Source organism: Cydia pomonella, chromosome 22, assembly GCF_033807575.1.
Source record: "Cydia pomonella isolate Wapato2018A chromosome 22, ilCydPomo1, whole genome shotgun sequence".
Classification (NCBI taxonomy): domain Eukaryota; kingdom Metazoa; phylum Arthropoda; class Insecta; order Lepidoptera; family Tortricidae; genus Cydia; species Cydia pomonella.
In genome coordinates, this window is record NC_084724.1 from 98494 (window position 1) to 108630 (window position 10137).

The 10137-nt window shown below is 39.7% G+C and overlaps 1 pseudogene; it reads left to right on the forward strand.

Annotated features, from left to right (window-relative positions):
* Positions 1 to 5355: 5355 nt before the first annotated feature.
* On the forward strand, positions 5356 to 9236 carry LOC133530397 (uncharacterized; annotated as a pseudogene).
* The last annotated feature ends 901 nt before the right edge of the window (positions 9237 to 10137 follow it).

Consider the following 10137-nt stretch of genomic DNA (forward strand, 5'->3'; position numbering starts at 1 on the left):
CATTGTTTTCAGGATAATTTACGAAAAGGAAAGCAGACTTGCAGCGAGTCTAATAAATATATGTGGTTGTACTTTATTTATTTCGTGGAACCCCTTCCTTTAATTATCATATAAAACTTAATTTGTCGAGTTTGTATGACGAAAGGTTAACTTACAAGTAGTTCAACCGCTCCGCGACAGGTGGCACCTCATTTGAAATGAGACAGTTATTCCACCACAGATGGCGTCGTGTACACGATTTGTACATAATTATTTTATTACGTCATAATTTTAAAGTAATTTAATAAAAATACTTTAAATGAGATTTCAAATAAATAACAACAAATAAATAAAAAGAGTAAGTACAAAACGGAAACGTTTAGCGAAATTTGTTATTCGTTCCACAGAAAACACAAGTATGCAGTGACATTGACATTTGTGACAAGTACAAACAGGTTTCATAAACGCGGCTATCTACAAACAACTCCGAATCCTGTTGTTAATTATCAAATTACTTGAGAAATCCAGTGTTTCATAATCGGAAAGTGCTCCCAAATCGAATATTAAAGGAAATAATTCATTATATCGGCAGGTAAGAAGTGAAAATCCATTTTATGTTTTTACGCCGTCAAGCAAAGCACTTTGCGCGTTGTTTGTAAAGTTTCCATACTTTATCGAAATGTTTCCATAATAACTAAATACATAACGATTTGTTATTATCACTAGTAGATTCTACAATGCATTTAGTAAAGCATGTACAGATGGAAGTTCGTTTTATAATCCATATCAAGTAAAAATTAAAGTGAAGGATATATTGCGCCTTTTCAAGCTTTAAGTACATATTTGTTATATATCGGAACGGAACGAGTGAAACAAATGCTGCTCAGATACGCACTGACTTTTATTCGCAATGACACCTTATTATAAGTACATGCATACAGTAGTATACGTAACATTTCTCCCCGTTTTTAATGGAGAGTAAGCTTCTTAATCTAATTTACAGTTTCGCATAATTCATACAATAAAAAGGTTTGTAATCTGTTCGGGGAAGTGGACGCAACAACATGCCTGACAAACCGCCCCTTAAACTCTGGTCAGCGGGGGTAGCTACCTGCTGCGGCTGAACATTGTCGTCAGAGACCTCAAGGAATCCCTCAGCTTCTCCGCCTGAAGTAGCAACCTGGGTGGACCCGTCCGAGGTACCATTTTCCTCTCCCCTTTCAGCTGGCGAAGACGAGACAGGCTCATGACTGCCGCTGGCCACCGGTGAAGAAGACTCAATCTCGTTGGTAGCACCACTGTTGTTGACAGAGGGTTCTTCTGTTTCATCTAAACTTTGATAACTGGGGTAACGGAATCTGTTGACGTCCACTCCTTTAATCGGTACCAGTTGATTTACATGTTTTTTTACTTGCACTAACGTAACATGGTCCTTAACTAAGTATATTGTTCTGCCTATCTGTTTTATTATTTTACCCTTGTTCCAAATAAATTTTTTATTGCCATAATTTTTTTTATACATTACATAATCACCAGGTTTAAAAAATGGCCGTTTTTTTCCCCCAAAGGATTTACTCTGTGAACACTGTTTACGCTCCACTGTTTTAACATGAGTGTGGGACGAGGACGGCGATAGTGGCGGGGAATATAATAAGTCCCAGCGCGAACGAAGTTTGCGGCCGAATAGGATCTGGGCAGGTGAAGTCCCCGTAGTAACGTGTACAGAATTCCTATAATCGAATAGGTATTTGCATAGGTTTTCATCTACTTTCCTTTGATTAGTACTAAACATTAAACAAGAGCGTATGCCTTTTTTTGCTACCTTAACGTAAGACTCCGCCTGCCCATTGCTGGCCGCGTGGTAGGCGGGAGAAGTTACGTGCGATATTCCATTCGCAGCGCAAAACGCACGGAATTCGTCAGACAAAAAACATGTGGCATTGTCACTAACTAGCGTGTGAATTAATCCGAATCGTGACATAAATTCATATAGTTTTGATATAACGACAGCCGTTGAGGTCGAACTAACACTATACACCTCAACCCATTTCGAGTACGCGTCCACTAATACTAAATATGACCTATTATTTATCGGGCCCAGGAAATCTATATGCACCCTATGAAATGCCTGCTTAGGGTATGGCCACACTGCAAGTGGAACGCGCGGCGGAGATGGTCTCAACTGGTTACAAATATCACAACTGCCTATCATAGTTTCAATGGCATTATCAATACCGGGAAACCATATCCTACTCCTAGCTTCTGCTTTGCACTTAACAATACCCAAGTGCGACTTATGTAACTCCGACAAAATTTTAGATTTTAACGTTTCTGGTATTACTATTTTATGTCCCCGCATAACTACTCCATCCTCCCATGCTAATTCGTTTTTACAGAGTAGATATGGTTGAATACCCTGAACTGTTAATTTTTTTGGCCATCCGTTTAAAATGAATTTTATGACTTGGTTTAATAAAGGATCTTTCTCAGTTTCTTCACGCAACACCTTAGAAGTAACAGGTAAGCTGTTGTCAGCAACAAAATTTATGTACGATGCCCTATCGTCGATACACACTGGTGCCCCGCCCTTAGTGTGGCCCGCGCCGGCAGGTGAGTCATCATTGTTTACGCTCGCCCGCGACAGATAATCAGCACTGTTATCAGCGCTGCGAATGTACTCAATAGTGTAGTTATAAGCACTTAAAAACATCGCATAGCGCTGGAGCCTATTCGCTGATACCTCCGGAATACCACGGTGAGGCCCGAAAATGGTGGTTAACGGCTTATGGTCCGTGCGAAGAACGAACGGCACAGTCCTACCATAGAGGTATTGGTGGAAACGACGTACGGCAAATATAATCGCTGTTGCTTCTTTTTGTAATTGAGAGTAATTCTTTTCCGCCGCATTTAACGTGCGCGAAGCGTAAGAAACCGGGCGTTCTAAACCGTCATCCCCAATTAGACTCAAAATAGCCCCAAGGCCAGTAGGGGACGCATCTGAAGTGACCACGATTTTTGCATTTGGGTTAAAATGCGCTAGCACTTGATCTGAAGCCAAGTGTTGTTTGATTAGCTTAAAAGCATTATCGTGTTCCGCATTCCACTGCCACTTACTACCTTTTTGCAACAGGTTGTACAGCGGACTAAGTACCGTAGATGCCCCCGGAACGAAATTCCTATAGTAATTAACGAGACCTAGGAAGGATTGTAGTTTATTTACATTATTTGGTACTGGTGCATTTAGAATGGCACTTACTTTAGCGGGTGACTTTTTTAATCCCTCTTTGCTAATTACATAGCCCAAATATTCCACCTCATCCTTAAAAAACTCGCATTTAGTTTTTTGAAGTGTTAATCCGGCGTCCTGCAAACGTTTTAAAACTGCATTCAATCTGGCAAAATGTTCAGTCTTATCACTACCGGTAATTAAAACATCGTCCAACATACATAGGACGCCCTCCATACCGGCCAAAACCCCTTCCATAACCCTTTGAAATATCGCTGGGGCGCTAGCTAAGCCAAACACAAGACGTGTATATAAAAACAGCCCTCTATGTGTATTAATACACGTAACCTTTTGTGATTCGTCATCTAATACACACTGCGCATACGCCTGAGAAAGGTCTAACTTAGAGAACTGTTGACCTCCGTGCAACCTAGCGAACAACTCATGGGCGGTGGGCAACGGGTATTGTTCCACTATTAGCCGTTTGTTGATAGACACTGAGTAGTCCGCACACAGGCGCAGCGACCCGTCTCGCTTCAAGACGGGCACGATGGGGGATGCATATGACGAATGTTCAACCGGTTTTAATATACCTACGCTAACCAGCCGGTCCAACTCCTTATCAATTTTATCGCGTAAAGCAAAAGCCACTGGTCGTGCTTTAAAAAAAATCGGTTGAGCATCCTTCACTAAATTGAGTTTTACTTTATATTTATTAAACGTTCCCAGCTTGTCTGAGAAAACAGAAGGAAATTTTGAATGCAACTGATCAATAAAGTTAATTGATTGTTCGCAGAAGTTAACCTGTACCAATTCCAAATTATTTAGCGATATAAAATCCCTACCTAATAAGGGCCCTGCGCCGCCGCGAATCACGTGCACATTTAATACGTTGGTTTTGCCTGCATACGTAAATGGTAACCGCACGATTCCTAAACAATGCATTTTACTACCCGAATAAGATACCAAGCGATTATGGGTTTTAGACAATGCCACATCTTTAAAACAATTTAAATACGTTTGCTCTGATATTGCGGTCACCGCTGAGCCAGTGTCGACCTCAAACTTCATTGGTACGCCATGGACATGAACCTGTGTTGTCATAGGCTCGCCTGATGTTGAGCGAATATTATAGCAATGGCACTCACCGTCATCGCCGTCATCGTCCCCGCAGACCTCACTTACGTAATTAATTTTTTTGCACATACGGCGCAAATGACCTTTTACATGACATTTTCGACACTTATGGTTAGAAAAACGACACTTTTCGGCCGTGTGATTGTTAAAACCACAAACGGAACACAACACTTTAGCACTTTTTTGATTTTCCGATGCAATTTTGAACATTTGATTAGCGCTCGACGGCTCCTGCCCGTTGACCGAGGTTGCCCCTGCGCGCGCGCATCGTCTGCTTTCTGCCAGCTCCACCGCCTTAGAAAGAGTCAAATCAGCTGGGTTCTGAGCGAATAATTTTTCTCGCTCCGATCCTGGAAGCATTCCCATTACAAATCGGTCTCTCAATGCCTCCTCCACGTTTAGAAACCCGCATTCTGCCGTTAGGCCGCGAAGTCTTGCCGCATATTGGGGGTAGGTCTCCCCTTCATTTTGCATCGCCGAATAAAATTTAAATCTCTCGTGAAATCCACAAATTGTTGGCGTAAAATGACGGTCTAAAAGCGAACATATGTCGACAAATGGAACAACTTGGAGATCTTTCGGCAATGCCAAATCTGATGCCAACTTGTAAGTGGCATCGCTGAGTGCGCTCAACAACACCGCCCGTCGCTTCGTTCCTGTCGCGTCACTTTGCTCATCGATGCCATTAGCTATGAACCACTGTTGTATACGCGCTTTATACACTTTCCACGTTTGTGTATTGTGGTCAAAATTCGTCAAAATCCCGATTTGAGACGAATTCATGTCCACCACTATTCACTTTTTTTAAACACGCGGGTAGATCGTCGCCACTGTTATATATCGGAACGGAACGAGTGAAACAAATGCTGCTCAGATACGCACTGACTTTTATTCGCAATGACACCTTATTATAAGTACATGCATACAGTAGTATACGTAACAATATTTTAAGCCACTTTGGCAATAGTTGAGTAGTACAAGTTGTTACCCGAAACAATAAAAATAATCTGGTCAAATACACTGAATTAATACATTAAATGTATCATTTATCGTCAAGGTAACTTCATAGATGCTCTAAGAGGAAATTACATACCACATATAGGCATCACTGCCCCATTGTGGAGAGAATGCATTGCTGTAGTATTTGAAGAAAATCTAACAGAGTAACAAGGTTTATGACAATTAAACCTGAACGATAACAAGTTAGAAGGAATTTAGCGGTTTGTGTTTGATTGTGACTAGGGATGCCACCCGTACTTTAATAAAAAGTATTGTACTCTATTTTAGCTTTGTGTACTTTATATTTTACGAAGCACTAAAAGTACGCCAAAATACTTTATTTACGACCTTTATTCATCAATTATATTTTTTTAAGCGAAACATCCAAATTTTGGAAATTTCATATCTATATTCACCAGGAAAATACATTTGACAATGTTCCTGAACGCAACCTTAATGATACGCTTCGAACTTGACAAGTCGACGCTTGACATTGACAGCTGTCAATAAAGTTGTCGTTGGCGGTTTAACTCGGCGGCTAAATCAGCTAATGCTAAGTATAAAAGTTTTGCGTTGAATTTTTAGTTTTCTTTGAATCGTGTGAAGCAGTCGAAGTTTCTTTAACTTAAAATGGAAAGTGACTTGAGTGACGAAGATTCGGTGGCAAGTCCTAGTGTGAACAGCTACAACTACAATACGCCTAAAAAACGTAAAGTGCAAAAACGCATACAGAAATATAAAACTACTTGGGAAGCTGATTTTCCATGGATGAAAGGCGATCCAAACAATGAGTTCAATGGAAAATGCACCGTATGTGGCGTTGTGTTCACAATTGCATCAGGTGGCTTAGGACGAGTGAGCATTATTTTATTTATATCACATCACAGCATATTCTATTACCTTTAACTATATTGCTTTGGTTGCTTTTTATAATAAACGAGATGACTTCAAAGCCAAATACCAACAAAACAACTGGCTACATTGATTGCCTTGACTTAACAGTAAAAAAGTATTCCACTTTATGTATCAAATCAACCAAATTAGTCAGTTTAATTCATTTGTTCAGTACAAATTTCAATGCATTGTAAACAACCTTTCGTCTTTGGTTTTTGTAGTATATAGGTACAGTTTTGATATCATTATTGGTTTTGATCAAACTATTATAGTCTAAATAAATAAATCATATTAACATTTCCTTACCAAATATGAATAACTTAATTATACTGTCTGTATTGTATAAATTGCATGGTATGTGTGTTTTTGTGTTGTTTATATGTTTGTGACCTGGTTTGTGTGTGTGTCTAAAATATATATGTAATGTACTAACTAACTAGTATTGGTGATAGAATAAAGTGGATAGGAGGTGGAACAAGGTTTGTTATTTAAATTTTCAGATAAAACCAAGATTCAAAGCAACACAAAATTAAAATGAAAATTAAAAAAACATCAGGGATTTTAAATAAATTTCTTGCAACTCCATCTACTTCTGCAACTGCATGTCTTAACAATAACACAGAGAATGTTACAGCTGCTGAGCTTACCTTAACATATCATGCCATAAAGCACAATCTTTCATATAACAGTATGGACTGTTTAGTGAAATTAAATAAAATTATCTATGTATGTGTGGAAGATGTAACAATTAAAGTTAAAACACTCAAATGGAGGTGGACAGGACATATGATCAGGGGCAAAGAGAAATGGAGTAAGAGAATTATATGGTGGTTTCTAAAAGATAGAAAAAGAAAACATGGACCACCAAAAATGAGATGGGAAGACGAAATCGTAAAATTCGCAGGGAGGCACTGGACTAGACTGGTGAGAGATAGAAAAAAATGGAAAGGGATGGAAGAGGCGTTTGCCAAATGGCATACAGACCAAACCGATGTTGTCTGAAATAGTAAATTTTATGTCAAACTACATATACGATAAGAAATGTACAATTTAAACTTGAAAATGTAAAAATTGTCTGAATAAAAGGCTTACATTATTATTATTTATGTAGATTCCAGCACAGCAACCAGCATTTGACTAGGCCGAACCAAAATGGAGGCTTTAATAACTGAGGTGTTGGGGCCATATTCTCTTCAAGGTGATCATAGATGATGTAAAAAATGAAGACCAATAAACATACATGTCTTCAAACAGATACATCTAACAAAAAAAATTAAGCTGTTTCCTCTTGTTATGCAATATTTCTCTGCAAAAAATGGTCTTCAAACAAAGTTTGATTGCTATGAAAATAGTAATGAAAGTAAAGAAAATAGTAAAGGAGTCATTGCAAAATCTTAATTTGACTTTTGAAAATGTTTGTGAATTTAATGCTGATAATACAAATGCAAACTTTGGAGCTCGACACTCTTTATTTACAAATATTAGAGATGAGGTCCCGGATGTGTTAAAAGGCAACTGCCATGCACATATTATTCACAATTGTGTGAAGCGTGCCATGCAATAACAGAATATATGATATACATTACCATGCAAACTTCCACCGAAAATTGGTTTGAACGAGATCTAGTAAGTAGTTTTTTTTAATACGTCATAAATGGTACGGAACCCTTCATGGGCGAGTCCGACTCGCACTTGGCCGCTTTTTACTCAATTCTATTGGTCTAATAAGCTATGTCAAAAGGGTAGATTCTTCAAGGAAACGACAAGTTATGGGACGTACATTAAAAACATTACTGGGTAATTGGCATTTTGGCTAGATTTCAAATTGAATAATGATTAAATTCTACTTTTATCGCCATCTCGGGACAATAAAATGTGACATATTTAAATTGTGATTATTTTATTATGAAACCTTAGTTTTACGCGTTGTTTATATGTAGACAGATACTGGTGCATTTTGTATCTCGTAAATATACTCGTCAGTCTGCACGCTTGTTGATGAACTCGTTTAGCTTAGATCTTCCTCCTCGCGTTGTCCCGGCATTTTTTCCATGGCTCATGGGAGCCTGGAGTCCGCTTGACAGCTAATCCCCAGAATTGGCGTAGCCACTAGTTTTACGAAAGCGACTACCACGCGTAGGGACGGTAAGTTGTGCCAACCCTAATAATTGCTCGGAGCAATGCTGAGCCGAACGGAGCCGAAAAAAGCCGAAAGTAGGAGCGTCGCCCCACTGAGTATACCTATAGTTTATAGGTTATACGTACTCGCGAGCTTAGTTACTCGTACCGCAACTCGACGTCATAATTGCGCCTAATCTTAGATGGTATAATAAAGGCACTACTCTTGCCAACCCAACTCTACCCTTGATGTTGCCGACAACTTCTGAGAGAGATCCCGGCGAACCGAGGTGTTGTGCCCGGTACTCTGCCACCCCTAGGCATTCGAGAATGACGTGGGTGGGTGTCTCTTCTGCCTGCATGCACGCCCTGTAGATGGGGCTAACTGTTAGCACGTAGGGTTGGACAGGTGCTTGTTTGGTGGGGCGTGTCCAGTTATGTAACTACCTATTTATCAACTGCTGATGCTGCGCCGCACATGATGGGCTTGGCGTTCAAACGGTTATGTTTTGATGGGCATTTTCTACCCACTGTCATCTTGGTCAGGCCACCAGATACCGCTGAAGTGAAGAAGCCTTAAAAGACCTATCCAACCTCGGGATACCCAAATGGCGTGAAGTGGCGCAGGATAGGGCAGAGTGGCGCTCTCTTGTGTCAGAGGTCAAGATCCTTTTTGGGTCACTGAGCCAGTGAAGTAACTTGCTCCCTTCGTCGGTTAAGGAGGTTACACTGAAGGTAGCTGCGATCATAAAATGTAGTTCTCGTAAAAAACGTGCTTCTCTATTGTATTGCTGGACAAAAAACTACTTGTAAGCCATTAACATGACCAATAAAATACTTTAATAGAGCAGTTAATTGAATATTTTTAGGGTTCCGTTCCGTAGTTGAGTCGTAAGGAACCCCCGTAGTTTTGCCATGTCGTTGTCGTTTCTTCTGTTTGTCCATGTGTTAGTATATTTTACTAGAAAGCTGCAATTTGGCACAGATATTCAGGTACATAATGTATAAATTAACAGTAGTAGGTAATATATTCAACATGTTAGATTAAACCAAGCTTAGTTGGTTTCTATAGTTCGTCTTGTTTTGTTACTTCGGCCTGTGAATTTAAAGGGCTCCTCTACACGATGGCCCAGCGTGGGCCAGTCTAAGGGACGCAGCTATGCGGTGGAATGAGATAGCAATATCACTTGCTCCCTCTATCACATAAATGCGTCCTTTAGACTGGCCTACGCTGGGCTGGGTCATCGTGTAGAGGTGCCATAAGATACGGACCAAGCCAAGGACCCTTTTTAAATATATTTAATATTGCTAAGTTTTGTAAAACAGATAGCCCAGATGTGCAAGTGTTATTTAAGCTCGGTCTAACTTTATTTGTTTATACTTAGAGTGAGACCAAGATAAGTGTGCAGCGATTATTATAGCTGACGTGAAAGCGTTATTTTAAACGACAATCTAGTATGAAATTATAAGTATGAAGGGGCATTTATTTGTCCGATGCTCACAGATATTTGTTCCTGAGTCATGGGTGTTTTCTATGTATATAAGACATATAAAGTATGTACTTGTCTATATACGTATGTACATATAATTGTCGCTTAGTAGTCCTAGTACCTACCTATAGTACAAGCTGTGCTTAGTTTGGGGCTAGGTCGATCTGCAGGGCTAAGATGGACGGCTGTTTATCATTTGTCACCATACCTGTCACGCTCTAACAAATACGTAATTGCGAAAGTGACGCATGAAATGACAAGTGGCAAAAACACGACCATTATACCGCTGCTGTG